Source organism: Falco punctatus (genome assembly GCF_963210335.1).
Source record: "Falco punctatus genome assembly, chromosome: 3".
Taxonomy (NCBI): domain Eukaryota; kingdom Metazoa; phylum Chordata; class Aves; order Falconiformes; family Falconidae; genus Falco; species Falco punctatus.
Genome location: NC_137582.1, coordinates 18,832,994 through 18,846,958, shown reverse-complemented (window position 1 = coordinate 18,846,958; position 13,965 = coordinate 18,832,994).

The following is a 13,965-nucleotide window of genomic DNA, read 5'->3' as shown; positions in this document are numbered from 1 at the left end:
TCTGGTCACCTCTCCCTTCTTGCTGAGCTTAACTTAATTCCCAGTTTCTCTGCCTCCCTGTTCCTGCCACGGGACACAGTCCCCCATGGGCTTCTCCAACGGGAGCCCTGCCCAGGGGCTGCAGCTCTTCACCGACTGCCCCGGCGTGGGGCCCTGCCCGGGCTACAGGTGGGGATCTGCTCCCCCGCCACCCTCCATGGGCTGAGGGGCACAGCCTGCCTCACCGGGGGCTGCACCACGGGCTGGGGGGGAACCTCTGCTCCGGCGCCTGGGGCACCTCCTGCCTCCTGCGCTGGCCCGGCGCTCGGCAGGGCTGTTCTCTCACACAGCCTCACTCCTCTCTCCAGCTGGCACAGAGATTTCTTTCCCCCATCTTAATACACAATCCCAGAGGTGCTACCACCGTGGCTGGTGGGCTTAGCCTTGGTCAGCGGCAGATCCATCTTGGAGCCGGCTGGCATCAGCTCCACTGGACATGGGCGCGGCTTCTGGCATCTTCTCACGGAAGCCAAACCTGTAGCACCCTGATACCAAAACTTTGCCATGCAAACCCACTACACCAGTAAAGACTTTACAAAAGAAAAAAACTCAGTAGATTTATTTATATGGCTTTACATTTAAATATAAGAGCCAATATTGATTGTTTTAGCCTTGGTATCAAGTCCTAGATTAAAAAGTCTGTGACAACAATACCCTGATTTTCTAGGAGTGGTAAGAAAAAAGCAAAGTTCTTTTATGTGAATGGATAGCTGAAATAATAGCCACCTCCCTCCTGAACAGGGCACATGCCATCACCTAAAAGAGAAGCATGTACAAGAGGCAAAAGGGTTTTACTTGCTGTTCTTCTGTGAACATGCATATTTTAAGCAGACAAACAGGGAGATGAAAGGAAACAGAAATGCAAAGGATACAACTTGAAAAAAACATCACCAGCATGACAAGGCAAAAGAAAAAGCAGAAGTGCTGGGGACAGGGCACACAGCTTGCGGAGAAAAGTCACTGCCTCTTGTCACCTGAGTCTTTCGAAGTTCAGAAAAAATGGATTTTGTACGTTGCTTAAAAATAAGCACCCCTGCCTGAGAAGGGGACTACATTCATTCCTCAGTTTCTCCTCTACACAAGAGCCCACCGCTGCCAGCCAACACATGCCTGGAGATGCCCACATCCAGGCAGGTCCACGTGAAGTCAGTGTGTCCCCAGAGGCAGAAGAATCCATACGCAAAGCTCAGACCATGAAGTCAAAACGTTTGCAGGCTCAGCACGCAATTCCTGCCAGCTCCCAGGGTGCTCAATGTTAAACAGTCCTGCTGAAATCAATGGGTCTGCTCACATTTGTACTCTTATTCACAGCTCATCTAGATGTTGCATGCTTGTGTCTTAATTTTAAAAGCAAAAAAAGCCATCATCAGTGTGTGGCTTCACATCACAGAAGTGTGATGTGAAGAGAAAGTGGTGTAAAATGGAAGAGTTAGAGGAGCATACTGAAGTGTTAGTACAAGCGGGTATTGAAAAATACCAACAGCATGCTACCATAAAACTTCAAGTCCAATGGCAATAAAATGAAAGCAAATTTAATGTTCAAGTCAATTATTGTTCATTAAACATTGAGATTGTGATAGGACTTAGAAACTGACTGTGTTGGCCTTCACTAAGTTATCAGTCTGGGGGCTCCACCAGCACCGAATACCCCAATTTAAAGAAACATTGCAGGTCAAAAACCCTTGCAGACTGCGCAGTCACTCTTGCAGAGAGACCTTGGGAACCCAGGAGATGCAACACTGAAGCAAAAGCAATCCTGTCTAAGAAGCCTCCCAGCTCGTCTTTCTCTGACCTATTTGTGGAAATTCCCCAATGAAGGAAGCTCCACAAGCTCCCTGGGTAGCCTGTTTCACTGTTCTTGCAGGGGTCTTCCACCCAAATCAATTGCCTCTGCATGCTTTACAGCATCCCACATCAGCTGCAGTGTGTCACGATCCTGTTAAACATGGATTTTGGCTGGTGTATGAGGCTTTATTTTTAATGTTATAGAAGTTAGCATGAAAAAAATTATCAGGTGAAACTGAGTAAATACACTGATTAGTTTTATTCTCCACTCCCTTTTATTTAAGCAGTTTTTGTTTATTAGCATATTAATGGCAGTATCTAATAATTTAGAAGGTTTGTCTGGAGAGTAACAGTTAATTTACTAACTTGTTCTGTTACTTCCATCTCTTGGGTGTCTGTTTAATTGGAGTCACCATGGTGTCTCTCCTTCAACCCATACCTCACTTTGAGAGGTCATCCATAGCAGCGTAAGACCCCATGCAAACTGCTGTAAATCAGATGCAGAGGATATTAGTCTTCTTCTGTGCCAGCCAAAGGGACAAACAGACTACAGAGCCATATAAAAGTCACATTTTTATATTAAGCTATAGTTGTAATATACAAAGGAGTTCAGAGGGCTGGTCAAAAATTGTCCTAGAGCTGCTGTCCTGGATGAGAGAAATGATCCATCTAGCTCACTATCCTGTTTTTTTAGCACAGCAAGTCTCATGTACTTCAGAAGAAACCTTTTAAAATATCACACAATAGTCAGATACAGATTGAACTAAGATTTGCATTAAATCTTGGTGTTAAACCTGATCTTTAAAGATTGGATTATCCCAAAAAGAGCAAGATTTAGTAAAAAAACTGCTAAAACCTCAGAGAGAAAAAAAATGTAAAAATAGCTTTAATGTAGAAACTAATTTAGTAGTGATGGATAAAGACAGTATTAGAGGGAGATAGGTAGGCTCCAGCTGTCATCCTTTATGATCTCAGATTCAGATCCAAAGAAGCATTTGCATTACTAGCTGCTCTGTAGATACATAAATCTCAGTGAAATCAGCAGGATCTCAGCACACAGAGTCCAGTTCAGTGTAATCATAGGATCTCAGAATCACAGGACAGCTGATGTTGGAAGGAACCTCTGTGGCTCATCTGTCCAACCCTCCTGCTCAAGTGGGGCTACCTAGAGTCTTGTCCCTCTGGTTTCACTGAGATCTCTTCCCAGGGATGAAGCTTGATTATCCACGTGTACCTTTGTGTGTAAGAGCCTTCAGCAGATCCTAAGGGAGGATCCTAAGATGTTTAATTCCAAATCTTTACATTAGAACAGACAGTCTCAGCTGTGGTAATTCAGAGATTTTGGTGAGTCACCACACATGAATGACTGCAGGCATCTCTCCTGAGGAAAGGGTGTCAGCAACACTACACTGTACTAAGCTCTACTAGCTGACAGACACTTTCTGAAGCCAGATCAATGAGAGGTTCTCATTTCTACCTGCCCCTGAATACTAACCATCTGTGACAAAGATTGGAAATTAGAAGTACTGAACTTTTGGGGTGAAATACAGCTCCAGATTCATAGGCAGAAACTTAGCTGTCCACCTGTGCACTAGCAGTATAACTTCACATTGCAGTCAGCTCCAGACCTTGATTTTGTTGAACAAAAATAACTGTCTAATGTTGTTTGATATGTTCTAGGGGATCCAGGATCTCCTGGATCCACACAGGGCTGGATGACATGGCACTGCACCCATGAAATGTCCAGTTCCTCCCTGAGCAGCATCAGAGGTCAAGTGTGATCCCCTAAGCTGATATCTCAGAACGCCTTGGACCATGTCTATGCAGGTGGTCCTGTTTCAGTCACCTAACACAGGCACCTAGTGCCACCTGAGGTGCCTGTCTCCAGCTATAGTTCCAGAAGGGGACAGGTGCCCTTTAGCTGCTGCACTAAATTTGCCAGCCCCATGCAAGTGTGTCAAACACACTACAGCATCTCAAATAGCACTCAGTGCATATATGTGGACAAATTATATCCCTTTATGGTCACTTGAGGAAAACAGCAGTTCACACTAACTACATAGTTTCTTTGGGATGACATGAATCGCATTTTGGACACATCTAATGCTATTTATTGGGTATAAAGAGGTTCTAGATGATGAGCTCAGATACAGACTTTACTGCTGCACACATCTTCATCTGATCAGATAAGAAACGGTCCAAGGAGCACGCTTCCTCATATTACACAGTTTTTCCTAGGGTGTTTCATTCTCCCTATAAAAAACCAACAATGGTAATTTTTGCATAGTTGGTTTAAACTTTAATATACTTAATCATAAAGAAGTTTTTAATATCCTTCATTCAGCAGAATGCTTTCTTACCAGTAAAGAATACAGCAGCTCATTTCAGGAGTGGAAGTCTTCTATTTTTTCACAAAATATAACATGAAAATTTACTAAGTTAAGTTAAAATCGCAGGTGAAAGTTGGAATTATTAGATCCCTTAAACTGAAGAAATAGATAAAGGGATGGACAGATACAGAATTACTGCCTCCTCACAGCCTCTGCCAATGAATATTCTATCCAATCAAAGTGAACACAAGCTTGATAGGATCAGGCAAAAAAATGAGCAGGGTGGCTAATTATTGAATGGAAGGTTGGCAGTGGAACAAATAATGGCATCTCATCACTAACTCATCAAAATGGGTAAGCCAATGTTGAACTGAAACTTGTGAATAAACAATTTAAGACACTTGAACAAATTCTATAGTTCAGGAAGTGAATTCATTGTTTATTGCAAGACCCACTTTTATGTCTTTGCGAATGGAAGGTGTTTTAAGAGGAACAGTCCTTCGGTCATTAAGAGTATCACGAAAGCAGTTCACACTATGCTTTCCTTGATTTAACTTTGGCACGGGCCGTTATATACTACAAATGAGTGTGTTTATGTATGCCTAAGGGGCAAGAGATTATTACTGAGGAGAATGGCAAGTTAATGATTGTTTAAATGTAATGAATAACATTAATTTTACTAGGCAGAACAACAACAAAAAATAGAGAGATTCTTCTAAAATTTCTAAAGCAGGAAGATGCAAACTTATCATACCAAATTAAGCCAAACACAATTCCCTAAAAATATGGAATCAAATAAGACTTTTCCTTGCAGTTTTCATATCAGATTATAGTCCACAAATTTCACTAGTGTATGGGAGTAGCGAAAGGTTTCTCAATGCATAGAAATGTACTGGGTTTAGCCATGTTCCTATAGAAAAATGGGAAATAATTTAATCGTTCCCAGAGAACTAGATTATCTAGTCCAAACCCCCCCTGCCATGGGGTGTCTCTCAGAGTCCCAGCAGCACATGCACAACCAGTTGCCACAGTTTAGCTAAGAGTGGCAATTTCCATGTAGTGACCAATTCCATCATCAACTGGGCAGTGATGGGACCCTGCTGAAAAGGACCCAAGGGATATGGTGGACACCATCTGACTGTAAGCCAGCAATGTATTAGCACAGGGAAAAAAGGTAAGCTGCACTATTATGTTTGGAGCAGCAAGGCTCCCGATCAAAGGAAGTAATTATCCTGCTGTTGGGTGTTGGATTGCTGGGTCTGGTTTTTGCCCCCCCAACAGAAAAGGCATGGAGCTTAGGGAACAAGACCTAGGAGGAGATGCTGAGGGAGATGAGCTTGTTCAGTTTGATCAAAAGGAGCCTAAGGAATGAACTAACAGAGGTCAACAGCTACCGCGTGGATAGTTACAAGGGTGACAGGCTTGGGACGATCAGGTTGGAATATGTTTCACAGTAGGCAGCTTGATGGGAGAATGCAGCCCAGAGAGATTGTGGCACCTCTGTCCTTGGAGGTTTTCAAGTTTCAGACAGGCAAAGCCACAGCTGACCTAGACTACAGTTGTCCCGTTTTGAGAAGAAGCTTGGACTTCTTCTAAAAGTTCATGTTATCAACTTGCCTGTGACCCCTTGCTTCAGTGGCTGCACAGCCAGATCATTCTTCCAGCCTGATCCTCTACCCAGCTCAATAGTTGCCTGATGCCCATGGGGATGAGGGCAGGAGCACTAGTATCTCTGAAGGAAAAACCTCCCCGGATAGATCCAGGTTTCCCTCTGTACTGGGAAAGGTGGTAACAATTCTCTCTGCATCAACAGCTTCCCTAAATTAGCATACACAGAAATAAAAGCCATACCACCCTTCTTAAGTCATTTGTCTCATTGGTTGCAAGTAATAGGAGCTTGTAATATTTATTTGTTTTTTTTCAGGAAGAAAAAGCAGAGGAAGGACTAGCAACCAGAGAAATAGCTGTTCTGGCATCAGTGGGAAGGCACCCTATAGCTTCAGTCTTTTCAGCAAATTGGCCTTCCTAAGAAAGTGTACCTAGTGACAGCTTGAAATTACGTCTTTGAAAGGGAGAAGTAACTTTAAGTGACATGAGGACAAGAACAATTAAACACTGTTCTTGCCTCGTTCACACTTGCAAAATGCTCACAGAAATACACTTTGCTCTTTCCCCTTCCTCATGTGAAATGTCTCCAGATGCATATTAAAGCACAGTGTTCTCACATGCCTGCTGCAAGACTCGGAGCAGAGAGCAAAGACAGTTTCCAGTGTTCAGAAAACCTTACCCTTTGGGTATCTGGCCCTTCTGATTTAGTGCTCCCTTCATCGATGCTCAAAAGTGAATGGAAAATGAGGCACATGGCATGTGCACAGCTCACAGTGTGCCCCAGTTATTTTGTAGGTGCACACATTTCAGACCAGGTGATGATAAACATCATCCAATCCAACTTGTAGCATTGCAAAAAAAATCAGGAATCTCCTCGCTGTTCCTGTGGCATGTCGGCCAGTGGAGCTCTGTGACAGCCCCTGCTTTCTTTTGAGTGTAGAAAGAGAAAGCACCAGCAATGTGCAATTGCTGGAGAGTAGTAAGTGCTCTGTTCTTAATCTCCCCCATATGTATGAGAAAGTAAAAGGAAGCCGAGTAAAGAAAATGGGACACAGAGGACCATATTTTCAAAGTGCAGCTCTTAAGCTGTCACCCATTACAAGCCCCGTGCACATTAGACCCATTTATGTCACATTTGCACTTGCAGATTGAAGGCCCCTGGTGCAATAACTGTTCATTTTACACCAGCAGAGCACTGACACCTGAGGCCAACACAGCTCTGAAAGGAGCAGAGGCAGCTCTGCAAAAGCTGGGTTTGCTTTCGCAATAATTAAACTAGACCCAACTCTCCATCAGACATGTGTATGAGAAGATCATCTGTGCATCAGAAAAACAACCCCTGCAGCTCTGGTGGGTCAGGTGGCTGCTGGGTCAGTAGGTTTTTCCCCTCCTGCAGCTGTGGCACATGCAGTGAAGAACAGGCAGCTGCATTGGAGGGGTGGGGAAGAAGCAGGACCGCCTCTCCTGGTGGCGAACATGAACAGTCCTAACATGAAGCTCCGGCAGCTGTTTCACAAGCTGCTGAGAATGAATTACCACTATTTGCTACATAAGGTATTACAATAAAATGGCTTCAATTTCGGGAATCTTTAGTACATCAGACTGTAATTCATGGCAGTTCAACCGCTACTGCATGTATGGCTGAGTGGTCCCTGCAAAAAGTGATGGGAGTCATGCCAACCATTTGAAAATAAGCCGGACACCAGAAGGGCTAGCTCTGCCCTATCCCAAAAAGCCATGGTGAAACATCTTCCTGCACAAATTCACATTTCAGACACAGAAAGTGACTGGGGAAAAAAAGAATGAGAGATTTCTATTGACAAACAAAAGAAAAAAAGTAACAATCATGATCAGATTTACCGCGTCTGTACATGTCCCAGATGGTAGAAGGCACAGCCTCTCTGTGTTACAGGAAAAAGTGCTTAGAGTACAGATATTTTTAGTTGAAAACTTATGCTATGGAAGTAATAGTCTTGGCCATATTTTGCCCATTAAGCTCAGTGAAGTGCTCTGGAATAAAGGAAATGAATGAGAGAATCCCTGGCCAGATTCCACCTTGGCTTCTATCTGCTGCAACCAACTTCACGGCTAATTCTTGTGCACCCCTCGCTTCTTCAGAGCATTTACTATGTAACTTTAAGTACATAATTATCACCTTCCCATTTAGGCAATAAACAAACACTCGAGTTTTGCTGGAGCAGGGCTCCTAGTAAGTAAGAATAATCATGGATATAGCAGTAGCCACCCAAATCGATACCTGATTCTTTGCAGCAGGGCCCCTTGCATGAAGGACTCCTGTTCAGGGGGAAACCAGGAGCAGAGTTCACTGAGACCTCACCAAGCTCTCAGGCACTGTGGTGCGATTCAGTTCACCTAAAGGCAAATACTTCCAATACAGATGCTGACACCTGCTCATCACCTTCAACTCCTCTTACAGGAAGTAGAGAGAAATAATGTGCTCTTGAACTGCTCCTCACCTGATCTCTCTAGAGGTCTGTCTGGGGAATTCATCATACAACTCATTGAGCAGTATTCAGTTGACTATATAGGGGTCAGCTCAGGGTAGACACGTTGTCTTTAGGTCATGAATTCTTCCATCTATCTGCAAAAGGCAGGGACTGTCCATCCCCACAGGCCCTTACAGAGGAGCTGAGACCCAACCCAGCTGTGAGGGTCAATGAGGAGCCCTGGCCTGAGCCAGTAAAACTAGGGCTGCCACACTGCTTTCTGGGGAGCAACCTGAGCAAAAATCCCTGCCTCTCCATAAAATTCACTCTGAAATTCAAGAGAAGCCTGTGAACCCTGTTGCAAATGGGATCTAATCCTGTCCCTGGATGTGCAAGGCAACTGCTCCACCAGAGAGCCCCCAGACAACGGCAGAGCCTGGGAGACACCTCTGACCCCTTGTACTGCCCACCCAGCACTGAGATGGAGACTCCCCTCCCCATCTCCTTTCCCCAGTCCTTGGCCCTGTGGCAGTCCCAGAAAACATCTCACCTAGTCCCATCTGATAGAGAAACAAGAGATGCCACCATGTGTCACAGCCCTGCATTTTGGTGTCCACATCCTGAGGAGGTGCTGGGATGCCCTTGTATAAGTAACTTCCCACAGAGGAGATAGGGAAAGGACACCTCGAGAGCACTGAGTCAGTAATGGTGATTTCAGTGACCTCCTCCTGAGGACACCCACACCTGAAGATAGCCCCTGAGACAGAGCGATGAACAACCCACCAGTACCATTCATTAGTGGGGGTGCAGTGCCTGGTGCAATGCCCATGCCCGGAGACAGGATGCAAAAGCCAGTCAAGAAAAGAACTGTTTAGCCATGGCTTTCCTACGGCACAAGGATTGCCTCTGTGTTTGCCAGGGCTCCAGGCTGGAGATGAATGAGCCAGCTGTGCATATCCACAGCTTGGGTGGCAGCTCAACTGAAGGATGTGCCCCAATGGAAATTGCTTGACAGTCCTAAAAAGATGTATCTTTAATGTTGGCGATGCTGTGGTTTTAGTCCATCAAACTCTTGTTCAGCCCATACTTTCAGGTGAATTTATTCTATTCTAACTCTTGTACCTATCTCTATCTACTGAAGTTGTTTTATTCTAAGATGGTTTAACTTGCTTGCAGCTTCTGTCCCTGGAGTAAGACTTATATCTCCTTGGGTATGGTAAGATGCCCATTGTTAAAGTCAAAATGCTAACAGCTACGGCAGAGAACACTAGTCCTCTCTTCTCTTACGGTTGGAGAGCTGAGCTCCAAAGAGACCAGCTAGCAAATGTCACACATGAAGTCTATAGCAGCAGACACAATCCATTCCTCCCGAGCTTTATCCTTGCAGCATCCTAACTGGAACAAGGGCTGCCACCCAGCTGGCTTCTACTCGGCTTGCAAGGTTTTGTGGTTGATGGTGAAAGTGTTGAATTTCCTGGTGGGAGCTCTGATACCAGCTTGGGCTGTGTTGGAGTTATGGTGCTTTAATCAGATGTGGCTACACTGTGTCCACTAGAAACTGGTTTCTAGTGCGTCCCAGCCTGATTATAAGATTCTTCGTGAAGTCATGCTGAACACCCACAGTGCAGTTTATTTAATAGCTGCTGGGTTTAGATGTAGTCTAGCTCAGAGGCTGCAGAGGTACTGTCCAAGATGTTCATGAAGTTCGTGCAGGGAAGCAGATACTGTGTTTTCCTCGGGTCAGTGCAGAATTCACTCCTCATCCCAAGCAGCTGCAAACAGAGGTGGTGAAAGGCTTCTGGAGACCAAGTGCTCCGCTGACGACTTCCAGGTATTTCCCCAGTGAGCAGGGAGGCCCATATCAAGCATCAAGAGCACATGCGAACAGCTGCCATGGGAGGAAACCGCTCAAGTTATGAGGTTTGTTTTCAATTCTTTCCCCAAACTCAGCTCCATATGTTGCTACATTTTTCCAGCCTCTGCAAAGTGATTCATGTGGCATGTTGCCTAACATTGCACAAAGTGTGCCCATATGAGGCCTCACGAGTGCATGGGAAGGCCTTGGCACTAAGGCAGGTCCCACCTCTGCAAGGGCAGGCAGGACTAACATCACTGCTCGTGATGCTCCTGCCCTTCTTCAGCTAAATACTGGAATTCCAGAGAGCTCCTGCACTTCCTAGCCCGCGGTGCCTCAGGGCAAACCCTGTTTTAAGTTCCCATCCCTTCTGCAGCTCTGGTCATGCTGTTGCATCCAGTTGAGGGAAGGCAGTGTAACTCTGGCAACGAACTCTGTCCTCTCAGTCATAAATGTCCTGCAAATAACCTTCTGGTGCCTTTGGCCCGGCACCATGCTTGATGCTCCCACATAGATCTTTTTGTCCAAGATTTACAGAGCAACATGACGTAAACAACATCTTCTCTCCGGAAACGTAATTGCAAACTCTCAATTGATTTTGTGCCAAAAAGTTATACCATAAAACTCAAGCGGGCTATTAATGAGAAAGACGTTAGCAATAAAAACTCATATAAGTCTGCACATAAACATGAGCGAGCATTATGAGAGTGGGAGACAGGCATGCAAACCCTGCATGCTGTTTGCTCCGGGTGATTTTGCTAACGTTTTGAGCTCTGGTGTAATAACCCTTCACATAAATACTGCAAGACTCCACTACATAATCATTCCATCTTGAATGTCATCATCTGTACTTTCTCCCAGAATACAAGTGGTTTGGATAACCGGAGGGAATATTTGGGACTCAATTGCTCAGCCCCAGGTTCAATTGCTTTTACAGCAGCATGAGTGTATGTCGAAGGTATGTCAGCTTCCAGGGGAGGCAGGGAGACTGAACGGATTTGATCCCCACTAACACCACATCCTGGAGGCTGGCGGGAGTGCAGTGCAAAGCTGGCAGAATTTGCATCTAAGTTAAACCATGCCTGAGCTAGTAAAAATCTGTTTTCTGTGATGAGGTGACTGGCTCTCTCGACAAGGAGAGGGCAGTGCATGTTTTACCCCTTAACTTTTTCAAGGCTTTTGATGCAGTCTCCCATAGCATCCTTACCATCAGATTGCTGCAAAATGGGCTGGATAAGAGGACAATAAGGTGGTTGGAAACTTGGCTGTGCCACCAGGCTGAAGGAGGTGTGACCAGCAGTGCAAAGTCCAGCTGGCAGCCGGGAACTGGTGGAATCCCTCAGACCAGCCCTGGGACCAGTACTGCTCTGTCTCCCCTAATGGCCTGCATGACAGGACTGACTGCAGTCTCTGCACGGCTGCAGACACCAGCTCAGGGGTGGAATATGTTGGAGGGCAGGCTGCTGTCCCGAGGGACCTGGAGAGGCTGGAAATTGGGCTGACTTGTGGATCTCACAGACAAAGGGCCCTTCCCCAAGGTGCAGGTTCCCATGTGATCCCCAAAGATCCTGCCCAAGCGCTTAAACGCCCCTCATCCGAAGTCTTAACTGTCTCGTGTGCCAAAGCCCTTCCCTCCCAAGCACAACATCCATCCTTCATCTCAGGCATTGGGAGTCTAAATAACTTTGAGGGTCTCAGGCTGAGATCCTTGACCTGAGGCCCCTTGGTTTCAACTGGCATGAGTGCTGAAATCAGGGCAGCCCTCCGTGGAGCAGGTAGAAGGATTGGGCCCTCACTGAATAGTTACAGAGAAAAAAAAAAAGAGTGAAAAAACATTGTGAAGAGGGAAATCAAGAGGCTATTCTGTACCTGCAAGCAACCCTGAGCCTCTCTATTTTCTCCCTCACCTGGGAAAGTAATTTTGGGCTTAAACTTGTAAGAAATGAGAGCTTCTTGCCTACTTGTTTTAACGGTGATGTCTAACATTCAGGCATTCCTAGCACTCACTCATCCCTTGCCTTGGCTGAAGCACTCAGCCTCTAAATAGCCTCAAAATTGACATGTAGCTCCATAGGTGACTTCCAGACCAGAAGTTTCCCTCACTTTTTGCATTTGCAAGGGTCAGTTTGGCAGGAGACAAAATGCCGTGTGCAGGCAGGTGGAGGTCATGGAGCCATCCAGCCTCAGCCTGGAAACCAAGGCTACCACTAAACCTGCCCTGGAGCCCTGCCGGTTGGTGTCTACCGTGGGGATGGAGTTGAGGCAGACAAGAAGAAATGAGAACCAGAGTCCTCATGCATCAGTGGAGCACCCAGCACATGGCAGAAGAAAGGGCTGAGCCCTTCCCCATGACAGCTAGGAGCTACTAGAAGAAAAAGGCTTCCCATAAGAGAATGCCACTCAACATCTCAGCGTTTCCCACCACCTGGGCAGACATCTGCAAATCCCAGCCTTGGGTTCCCACGCCCACCGTGAATTCCCAGATGAGAGCTGTGAGTTCACAGGAGAGCAGGTCAGCTGAAAACAAGGCTCGCAGGTACACAGTGATGCAGCATTTGACCTGTGGTGTTGAACGTGAAGACTTCTGTCTTGATGCATCCATCTGTAAAGGGGGACTACGGTCTTCACTCCCCTCCATAAAGCTCATGAGAGAACATGAGGCTTGATGTCAGGAAAGGCTACCCACATCACCCCACATCACCCCACATATGAGGCAGTAGGTCCTGCTAAGGGAATGCGGGAGTTTTAGATGCTGAATCAAGATTAGGAGGAAGGAAAGTGAAGTCTCTCCCTTTGCCCTCTCCAGAATACAGCATTCGTTTGTTGGGGTTTTTTGTTCATTGGTGAATTCTCAGAGAAACTACCCGTTTAAGGCAACAAGCTGAGGCATTTAATTACAGTGATGACATTCATAATGTGACAGTTAAGCATCTGTTGGCTTTTATAGTATAATCTTTATTCTACACCAAGAAAAAAAATAAATCTTGGGGCTAATCTGTGTGAAGAACCCTGACCCCAGACCCCAGGAACAGCAAATCCCTCTCTCCAGTAACTCAGATTTGTCCTCTTTGTACCACATATGGTTTGCATGATCTTCCACAGCTCTGAGAGTCCTGTAGGGTAAGTCAAACACAAAGGCAACCCTCATTACATATCACTTCTTTTTCCTCACATCTGGCGATTTAGGCCATATCCTAGTGACAGCCTAATCCAAGGTTTTCCAGACTTCCTGTACAACTTGACGTTCAAGTTGCTTCACTCAACCCCACCCGCTGCTTGCACTGCCATGGGCTTTCTCATCTCAGCTTTTCTCAGCCTTTCAATGGGAAATGGTTAAAAGTGACGTGGTTCTGCAGATTAGCTGGAGCCCTTACAATGGTCTTACGGAGGGATCCAAGCACAGTTTAAGAACATTAAATGGGTGCCAAGAACAAACTGTATAGACAGCCATAGCTCTCAAATGTCCCTGTGTTTCCACCACACCCTCCTGCCCCTGTTGAATACTTTCAGAAAGAAGCTCTGAGAGGATAACAGTTGCAAAAGTCACCCAATGTACTGCACTGTGAGACTCCATGGATAACATTTTCATGAAGCATCAAAATCTCCTGAAATCAGCTGCTTCACTGTGCAGGTAAGAGAAGTCGCAAACCAAGCAGAGAGCTGGCATAGACACCGTGTGGCTCGCCAGGCATACCACAGAGCCCTGTCCACCAGCTATCAAGCTCTGCCTTGGAACCTGCCTGGTAAATGTTCACAACCTCTCGCTCTTCCAGACAGGTAGGATCTATGTGACTCCTGGCTCCAGGGCAGGGTGGCACAGCAGCTTCAGAAGCACCAGTGGCAGTCCAGTATGGCACACCCCCGCTGTCTTCAGTCCCCACCTGAATAATTGGGTAGCAAG